Below are 11020 nucleotides of genomic sequence, written 5' to 3'. Positions count from 1 at the left end.
TGCGATGGGGGGTGATTTATCTGAAATGTTGGAAAAGAAAAATGAGGCAGTTGCACATAGAAACCGATGTGATGTCATCTGTCCATGGTCCCTTTAAAAACAAAAGTACTCATCTGATTGGTTGGTATAGACAACCGCTCCACTGGACCTGCTCATGTGCATGGCCTGCTAAGGCAGACAAAAAGGTGAAGTACAATTATGAAGTGCACCGTGTCCCACAAAAAATAAGCCCCCATACTGCTGAATGGAAAAATACAAAGTTAAGGCTTTTGGGAGTAAAATATGGAACATAAAAATTGAAAAAAAAAAAACGCACTTAACCATACATTGTAATTGGCTTATCCGGTATAATGCAACCGCGCTGCGCCAGGAAGTCTGCGAAGAACTCCTGCGGATCGGAATAACGACTCTTCCTGTAGTCCAGACATCCATAAGGCACTAGGCTCAGGGACTGCAACAGTTTATGAGAGTTCGCTTTTGCTTCTTCCACATATTGGCGGATGACGGACTCATCGGCTGTTCTTTTGCACGCTTGGCGGAGGTGCACCGACAGATGGATCTTCAGTTTCATACAGGCCTTGCAGACCAGGGGCCTATGATATTGTTTGTAGGCGGCCATCTTTCCTGTTCAGTAATATGACGAATTCTGTAAGATGCAGACATCAAATATTTACAGATAAGGTAATAAATAGGATGTTACACCGAAGATATGAAGAGAAGAAGATAGGCAACAATCCTAAAGGGTCACTAGATAAGTCCTAGAGAGGCCCACGGGAGCAATGCCCACCGACGAAGGAAGATCCAAGGAGTCTCCAGGAACCCACAAAGTGATCGGATGGCCTCATCACAACATAGAACAATGGAGCACATTACCCTAAGGCTGGGGACAGTCACCTAAATCCAAATCGCCATTAATCAGGGACTTTACCCCGATTATCATTAATGGTGATTATTTACGACGCACTTCTTTTAGGGTAAGAGTATGTGTCGGGCAAAACTCACTAGGTTTCATTGAGACTGAACTAGTCCAAACCAGAACTGCCATTATTCTATTGTGGGGTCTCTCCAAAACCCAGACTATAATAAGTGGAGGGCCAAGGGAGGTGTCCAAACGTTACATACTGTTACTCACCTCCCCTGGGCTCCAGCAATGCTCCTGGTCCTCTTCCGCCCCCATGAATGACCTCAGAGACCACTGAGATTTGCGATTGGCACTTATGGGTCACCCAATGTCATGACCCCACATGACCACTGAGGCCCAATTACAGGCCTTACTGGTCCCTGACATTACTCAGGAGGCCGGAAGAGGATGAAGACCAGCGCCAGAGCCCGGGGGAGGTGAGTAACATTGTGTTTTATGTTTTGCTCACCATCCCTGGGCCTCCACCTATTATACTCTGGGGTCTGGAGACATCCAACAATATAATAAGACTTGTGCGCTCCATCAGCTCGCGGATAATGTAATAACCAAACCAAACAACTTCCCCGAATCACATCAGTTATGCAGATTGACGATCAGTTTTGATTATGTTTATTAATTGCCCAGCCCTCCATTAACCAATAAGATGCCAGTCTGATATAGGCGAGTCTGACCAGGGCTACAGCAGAAATTTGTCATCTGCACTCAACCAAACCTCAACGCCTCGGGCAGCAGGACTGTGGAGCGGAGCGGCCAAAACACCGACTTCTTCAAAAATAGTAGCAAACAGCTAAAAAGAGGCAAAAAATAAAATTCCTCCCAGTGTGTTCTTATCTTTCATCCACGGTAACAGCCCGCAGTAGTGCAGGTAGTCGCAGAGCTGTGGAGTGGGGGCAGTAAGAGAGCCCAAAAAGAGTTAAAGGGATTCTACCATTAAAATCTAATTTTTTCTCCCTAACACGTAGGAATTGCCTTAAGAAAGTCTAGTCTTCTCCTACCTTTACATGTCTTCTCCGCACCGCCGTCCGGTAGAAATCCCGTTTTTTGACGGTATGCAAATGAGTTCTCTCACAGCACTTAGGGCGGACCTCATCGCTCAAACAGCACTGGGGGCGGACCCAATGCTGCGAGAGAACTCTTCAGCGACGCCTCCATCTTCTTCAGGAACGACCTCTCTGCATGTCTTCTTCCGATGCTGGGGGTCAAATTTCTAGACGTCAGGCAGAGCGCATTCCCGCGGCCACAAGAAAAATGGCCGCTTACACAGTGTGTGAGCGGCCATTTTCTTGTGACCCGGGCATGCGCAGTCAGCTCTGTCCTAGGCCTAGAAGTTTGACCGCCAGCGCCGGAAGAAGACGTGCAGAGAGGCCGTTCCTGAAGAAGATGGAGGTGGCGCTGGAGAGTTCTCTCGCAGCATTGGGCCCGCCCCCAGTGCTGTTTGAGCACTGAGGACCACCCCAGTGCTGCGAGAGAACTAATTTCATACCGACGAAAACTGGGATTTCTACCGAACGGCGGCGCGGAGAAGACATCTAAAGGTAGGAGGAGAATAGACTTTAAGGGTATTCCTACGTTAGTGAGAACATTTTTGTTATTTTAATGGTAGAATCCCTTTAAGGACCCCGGATTCAAAATACAATGAAGAATAAGTCCCCACACACAGGCCCAGGACTGTATCTGATGTGGGGCCCAGTTTGCAGCAGAATACACTGATGTGACCCCCGAGTACATCCCATTATACTATGGGGGTCTCTGATGGGCCGTCCCGATGACACAGATGATTATAGATCCCGTCCTGTACTGCTCCGAGTCACCGCAACAGATCCAATCCAAAGCCCCCATAGACATGAATGCATCCGAAATATAGTCTGAGGTGGCTCCAAGTCCCCCGATACTCAGCCCTACATCGGACGCAGACTCGGACATGGGGCCGTACGTTATAGAATTAATGGGATACACGGTTTGTTACTTTCTTAGGAATCAATGGCTGGAGGTTTTTGTGCTTTCGGAGCTTTGCCGCTTCCTCCTGACCCTGGCTGCCATTTGTGAAGGAGTCACAGCGGTACAAACACAGTTATGGCGCCCGCTCAGATCTTAGTGGGCGCCATATTTAGACAGGGTGGTGACGTCCACTGTACACGTACGGCAGACTTGACAAGTACGAGACAAAGTCTTGTGTACGGACATGTAAATCGCCTTCATAGTCGTCCAGGACACCTGTAGAGATAGAACCAATGGTGCCAACACAGACCGCAGCGGCTTAGGACAGGATCTACAACAGATGGATCCCAGTATGGCGGTGTCGTACACTATGGCGGGCACACACAGGAAGGATCGCAGTGGCTATCACCAGGCGATATGTGGCGGCAGCAGATGAGATACACGTACATGTGGCGACAGAAAACAATCAGCACGTCACTTGATGTCAGATCTCCGCCTGTGCTGCGACAATCCCAGCAGCACAGAGGATTTCGGATGTTTTCGCTGCAGTATTACACATCTCTGCGGCGCCTTATACGGTGGATTTTGCGCCTGCGCGGCGCTCATCTCCTGTTCTCAGGCACATATGGACCCGCGGACACCACAGTAGCGGCCTCCATACTGCCCCTACCAGGTAGTCACTAGAATGCAGGATTAACCCCTGCAGCCCTGGAGCCCAGCACACCACGTGACCAGCTGTCACCACCACTCCACATACAGTGAGGAAAAGTCCCATAGAGAAGTATAAGAGGCAGAAGCCAGCCATGGAGGCCGACACCAGCAGCAGCAGCAGCGTCTACACGGAACCTTCTAGAAGATCTCACCCCGTCCTGTCTGCTGCTCTCCCCGCACTCACTACACCTGACCACCACAGCTGCACTACATACATAGGCTCCGGGGGAAGACACGTCCGGACATGCGCAGTAGCGCTTAGAGGCCAGGGACGCCATTTTGGATATGGGTAGAGATGTAAACATAATAACACGTGTGTAAACTGTGCCCTCTAGCGGCGGAAATCACTCACTACAAGACAGATGACGCTGCGCAGAGGAGAGGAAACCGCGGGATAGAGTGCTGTGTGTACAGCGGTACCGCAGAGAGGACATAATGCCGAGTGTGTATAAATAGAGAGAAGGCAGTATGAACACAACCGGTACTATTCCGTTATCGGGCCAGCAGCAGCGCATTTCAGCACCAGCTTTCGGGACAGCAGTTCAGTTCAGCAGCGGGAATTACAATGACATCCGAGGACTGCTGGCCCGATGCTTGTGCCCAGTAGCCAGTACATCAATGACCCCCCCTCCATCTCCTCCTCCTTCCAGTGCTGCCCCCCAGCTCTCCTTACATCTACCCCGTACCCTCTCCCCGCCACATGACTAAGCCGATGCTGGCCCGATGATAGAGGCCGTGCTTGTGTGTAGTAGGCAGTACATCGATCGATGCCCTCATCCTCCTCTTCCTTCCAGTGCTGCCCCCCAGCTCTTCTTACATCTGCCCCGTACCCTCTCCCTGTAATAGGCCTCACCGTAAATCTTGAGCAATGAATGCTACTAGATAGCCGCCGGACGCTGCAGAAAGTTTGTCCCTCCGGCTCGCTGTAGCTCACCGTTCCTATAGTCGGCGTGTTTCTTGTCAGGGCCTGGATTGAGCCCCGGTGTCTTTCCTTTCGGTCTCGGTACTAGCGCTGAGGTGAGGCCTAGTCGTGTGGCGGGGAGAGGGTACGGGGAAGATGTAAGGAGAGCTGGGGGGCAGCACTGGCAGGAGGAGAAGGATGGGGGAGGGGGGTCATCGATGTACTGGTTACTGGGCACAAGCATCGGGCCAGCAGTCCTCGGATGTCATTGTAATTCCCGCTGCTGAACTGCTGTCCCGAAAGCTGCTGCTGAACTGCGCTGCTGCTGGCCCGATAACGGAATAGTACCACACAACCTTATATACATGATGTCTCCTTGTATAACATCCCCCCAATGCCCCCTCTAGTGTAACCTGATTCCCCCAATACAGCGGCGTCTAATAATAAAGTACAAAACAAGACTGAGCTACTATTGTTTCCACCATCTAATAGATCCGTCCCTGATATATCCATCGCAGTCTCAGGGCCCCTTCACACGGCGTAAGCGCTCGGCTAATTTCCGAGCCGTACACGCGAGCGCTTATAAAAACACTTCCCATTCACTACAATAGGAGCGCGCATACAGCCAGCTATACAAGCGCTCCCATTGAAGTGAGTGGGAAGTGTTTAGAAGCGCTCACGTGTACAGCTTGGAATTAGCCGAGCGCTTACGCCGTGTGAAGGGGCCCTCAGGCCTTACTATAACTCCTAGGTAGTATTCCCGCTGCCTCGGGGTCATATTTGACGCAGACCTTTCCTTCACCCCTCATGTTGAATCACTCGCACGTTCATGTCACCTCCACCTCAAAAATATCTCCAGAATACGCCCTTTCCTTACCAGAGATACACTAAAGACACTTATTGTCTCTCTGATTCATTCTCGCCTTGACTACTGTAACTCCTTACTAATCGGTCTTCCCCTCACTAAACTCTCCCCTCTACAATCTATTCTGAATGCAGCGGCCAGGCTCATCTATCAGGCTAGACCAGAGGTTCTCAAACTTATTTTGTCTACCGCCCACTTCCAGAATTAATTATTCTCTAGCGCCCCCCCCCCCCCAATTTTTTTTACTTTACTACATCTTAAGAATCACAATCACAGTCATTATGTTAATATTGGAGCTTACCGCCATCTATGGTACAGTTTGACAACTTTTGGACAGGAAATAGTTACTGTCTAGTCCCCTAGATGGCGTTACACGAGGAAACGCACTTTAAGCGTAAAGGAGCGTAAAGCAAAAAAAAAATAATAATTTTAAAGGGGTAGCCTCATGAAGCTTGATCTGCCTTCTAAGCTGCCTAAAAATCTTCTTTCTTCCTGTTTGCTCGCGTCAATTAGCCCCGCCCCCAAATTAGCTTGTAGCTCCGCCCGCCACATAGCGTGATCCTATGGGATGACTGAAGGGTCTGTGATGTCATCAAAAGGTCCTGTAGACTTGGATTTACCTTGTACGGAGTTTCCTAAAGGACCTGGCTCCTCTGCCCACTAGCAGCCTGCTCTATATAATAAAGCTTTATCCTAGTGAATAGAGAGACCAGGTCCTTTAGCCCAGTAGGATTTAGACTGCTTTATATAAGAAAGCAGCACTTATTCCACACCCCCCCCCCCCCCCCTCTATCTCACAGCAGGGAGCTAGGTGATGTGTATGTGATGTGTATGTGATGTGTATGTGATGTGTATGTGATGTGTATGTGTGGTGCAGACACAGGCTGGCTCCGTACACTCAGCCCCCACACAGCAGGGAGCTACGTCATGTGGCTCCCTCAGCAATGAGCAGGGGGCCAGGTGCTAGTGTCCACAATGAAGTGAATAAAGTAAGATAGTGGACAAACAAAGCAGTTTTGCTGAAGCATTGTATTTAGGAAAAGTCTTACATCCACATTAACAAGCAGTATAGATAGAATGATTGTTATGATACCACCCCTTTAAATTAGCCATCGCCCCCCTAAACCGCTTCAACGCCCCCCAATCTTCTCTGTGCCCTTTACTGCCCCCCTATAGGCCTCCAGCGCCCACAAGGGGGCATTATCGCCCACTTTGAGAAAGACTGGTCTAGACGCTACAGCGAGGCCTCCGGTCTGTGCCGGTCACTATAGCGAGTCCTCCGGTCTGTACCTGTCACTACAGCGAGGCCTCCGGTCTGTGCCGGTCACTACAGCGAGGCCTCCGGTCTGTGCCTGTCACTACAGCGATGCCTCCGGCCTGTGCCGGTCACTACAGCGAGGCCTCCGGTCTGTGCCGGTCACTATAGCGAGTCCTCCGGTCTGTGCCGGTCACTATAGCGAGTCCTCCGGTCTGTGCCTGTCACTACAGCGAGGCCTCCGGACTGTGCCGGTCACTACAGCGAGGCCTCCGGTCTGTGCCGGTCACTACAGCGAGGCCTCCGGTCTGTGCCGGTCACTACAGCGAGGCCTCCGGACTGTGCCGGTTACTACAGCGAGGCCTCCGGCCTGTGCCGGTCACTACAGCGATGCCTCCGGCCTGTGCCGGTCACTACAGCGAGGCCTCCGGTCTGTGCCGGTCACTACAGCGAGGCCTCGGGTCTGTGCCGGTCACTACAGCGAGGCCTCCGGACTGTGCCGGTCACTACAGCGAGGCCTCCGGCCTGTGCCGGTCACTACAGCGATGCCTCCGGCCTGTGCCGGTCACTACAGCGAGGCCTCCGGTCTGTGCCGGTCACTATAGCGAGGCCTCCGGTCTGTGCCGGTCACTACAGCGAGGCCTCCGGTCTGTGCCGGTCACTATAGCGAGGCTTCCGGTCTGTGCCGGTCACTACAGCGAGGCCTCCGGTCTGTGCCGGTCACTATAGCGAGGCCTCCGGTCTGTGCCTGTCACTACAGCGAGGCCTCCGGTCTGTGCCGGTCACTACAGCGAGGCCTCAGGTCTGTGCCGGTCACTATAGCGAGGCCTCAGGTCTGTGCCGGTCACTACAGCGAGGCCTCCGGTCTGTGCCGGTCACTATAGCGAGGCCTCCGGTCTGTGCCGGTCACTATAGCGAGGCTTCCGGTCTGTGCCGGTCACTACAGCGAGGCCTCCGGTCTGTGCCGGTCACTACAGCGAGGCCTCGGGTCTGTGCCGGTCACTATAGCGAGGCCTCAGGTCTGTGCCGGTCACTATAGCGAGGCCTCTGGTCTGTGCCGGTCACTACAGCGAGGCCTCCGGTCTGTGCCGGTCACTACAGCGATGCCTCTGGTCTGTGCCGGTCACTACATTGGCTGCCTATTCATTACAGAATACAATATAACCTTCTCCCCCTCCCCCACAAGGCTCTCCATAATGCCACACCTCCATACATTTCCTCCCTCATCTCTGTCTACCGCCCAACCCATGTTCTCCGCTCACTCAATGACCTAACACTTACATCCTCTATTATCAGAACCTCCCCCGCTCATATACAAGACTTCTCCCGAGCTGCACCACTTCTCTGGAATGCTCTACCCCGGACAATCAGATTAACTCCCAATTTCTACAGTTTCAAACGCAAACTAAAGACGCATCTTATCAGACAGACCTGTCACAATTTCTAACGTAAACCCTTAACCCTCCTCTGTCCCCGCTCCCACATTTCCCCACATGATATGATGTCATCTCAGGATAACTTTATAGGTCCAAGCTCCATCCACATGTTACAGGACACGACTGGTGACGGCTCATAAAGTCTTATGTTTGTGTAATGACAGTCACCTCTATTACAGAAGTGTCTGACCTCTGTATAAGCAATATCGCCCCTGCTACCTCTTGTGTCACCCCCTCTACCTCATAGATTGTAAGCTCTTGTGAGCAGGACCCTCAGTCCCAGTGTGTGAAGTGACTTTCTTTGTAATGTATCTTTCTGTCTGTATTTGAACCCTACACATTGTACAGCGCTGCGGAATATGTTGGCGCTATAGAAATAACATTTATTATTGTTATTATTATTAAGGGTAAGTTCACATGGAGTTTTTTGGTCAGGGTTTTGAGGCCATATTCACCTCAAAATCCTGACTGAAAAAAACTCAGCTCAGGAGTTTTTTCCGGAAGCCGGCTTATTCTGGCTCCCGGAAAAAGAAGCGAGATGCTCATTCCTCTGAACGTTTCACCTCGCAATTCGGCCTGAAGACACTCCCTCCTCCAGACTAGATTCCAAATAAAAAGGCTCTGCTCAAACTGGGAAAGGATCCAAGAGACGTCCGGTATAAATAAAAATTTACTTTTATTTTTCTCCATTAAAAAAGAGGGGATTACATGAGTTTCAGATCCAAGAAAAGTTGCTACACGTTTCGATACCGAAGTACCTTCCTCATTGTGTACTGGCCTGAGTTCGTGCAGTGGCTTTTTTCGTCTCCTGGGTCTTATAAAGACATATCATATGGTGAGCTGAAAACAATCTTTTTTTCGTTTGTTCCTCCGGACTAGGCCCATTCATTCGAGCCTAATCCAGAGCGGAGTGCACGGCTGGATGCCGGTGCAGTGCACTGGTTTTCAGTTGCGGCTACCCAGTTTTTGGATCGGAACCTGAGGCGCCTAAGGTTAGGGTTAGGGTTTGGGTTAGGGTTAGCCAAAAAAACCCTGTGTGAACTTACCCTAAGGAAACAGCCCAAAAATGCCTTAACGACCAGGCCTCATTTTTCAAAACTAATGTGTCAATTTATTCTGCACACAGTACCACATGCCGTAAGATTAAATGTGCACTACTGCACACAGTTTCACTTGCCGGAGGATTAGATAAACGCATCTGCACACAATACCACACGCCGGAGGATTAGATATATGCATCTGCACAAAGTACCACACCAACAAGGATTAGATACTTGCTTCTAAACACAGTACTACACGGGGAAGGATTAGATACAGCTTTACTCCAGGTATCCATAATAACTGATCACAGGTTTTTCACTGATATGCAAAATGAGATACACATAATCACATGACGCTTATGGACATACACACAAACCACATACAAAATACACCAGTGCAAAATTGCACAATTCTCATGGGGCCACTACACAAACATAAAATGTAATATACCCGTGCGAAGCCGGGTCCTCCTGCTAGTATTATAAAAATGAATTTCTGTCTGTCTGTTCTCTAATGCGAACCAAACGACTGGACCGATCTTCACCAAATTTGGTGCAGAGATACTTCAGGTATCCGGGAAGGTTTACTATGAGACTCCAACTCGCTCGGACGTACCGTTGCTGAGATACAGCATTCCAAACACAATATGTACATATTTATTTATTCATTTACTTGTGTATCTCACTATTTATTCATATGTTCCCAAAATATTTTTTAACAATCTTAAGGTAGTGTAGGATTTAGGTGTACTAATGATCCAAATATGTTCCTAACAAATATGTCTATAATTATGGTATCAGAGAATTTTGATTAGACAATATCCAAAACACTGCACCGTTGGTGTAAATTTCCTCTAAAATATATATATATACTGATTCTAATAATTGTGGCTAACTATGATTATGGTTTTAACATGTACTGTATATCTAGTTTATATTGTTCCTTTACACAAGCCACTCTTTAAAGTTCAGAGTCCTCCCCTATTTTTATCTGGGACATTGGTTCACTAGCTATGGATACCAATAGTTTAAATAAGACATACGTAATATTTGTTATTTTTGCACTTCCTAACATAGGAAGTGCCTATCCTTATTTTTTTACTGCATTTAGGTTCAGCAGGTAACACTCCCCCGCATAGATTTGTCCGGTCTTCAGCGCTATGTCTTTCAGCGCTATGGTCCGTCATATATGACCAAATGCCACGAAAGAAAGTGGACGGCACTGCTCGCTTCAATAATAACGGCAAAAATAGTTATCAACTGTGAACAATAGGTCCTCTTAATCGGCAACTCTTCTGACATACAGTGGTGCTCACAACCCTTAGAAAACAGTAATAGAAACGAAAAAATGGAGAAATGTGGGTGGGCACTCACCAATCAGTAGACGGCACTTTTCTTCTTTATATAAAAAAAATGCTTTATTTGGAATAAGTAAAACAAATCCTCAGGGAGGGAGGGATGACATAAATTGGCAGAAAAAACAGGCAACAGCCGTTTCGCGTTATCAAACGCTTTTTCAAGCCTAATATGCAATACCATATGTTGAACTCCAAGTCCTTTAAATACGACATTCAGGCAAAATCAGATTGGAAATCTCATATGTCAATCACCAAAACAAACCAATCACAGTCAAGTCTCATTACCTCAGGACGGACCTGAAGGAGAACTATAGCACAAACACACCACACTCAGTAGGAGGATCTAAAACGCACCAATAGTTACCTAGTGTCACAAGTAATGATAAATTCACCTGGCCCGTGCCCAATCGATATCCTGCCGACGCGCATATCTAACCACAACATTGTGCACGTAAGGCAGGATGTTAAACGTGCCCATCTGTGAAAGGGAAAGAGAACAGACAACTCACCCGGCCCGAATGTAGAGGTGACCAATCAACCTCCTGCCGCTGCGCATACTTCCCCACAGCATTGCGCACGTAAGGAAGAGTGTTA

Source organism: Leptodactylus fuscus, chromosome 3 (genome assembly GCF_031893055.1).
Source record: "Leptodactylus fuscus isolate aLepFus1 chromosome 3, aLepFus1.hap2, whole genome shotgun sequence".
Lineage (NCBI taxonomy): Eukaryota > Metazoa > Chordata > Amphibia > Anura > Leptodactylidae > Leptodactylus > Leptodactylus fuscus.
Note: the sequence above shows the minus strand (reverse complement) of the source record.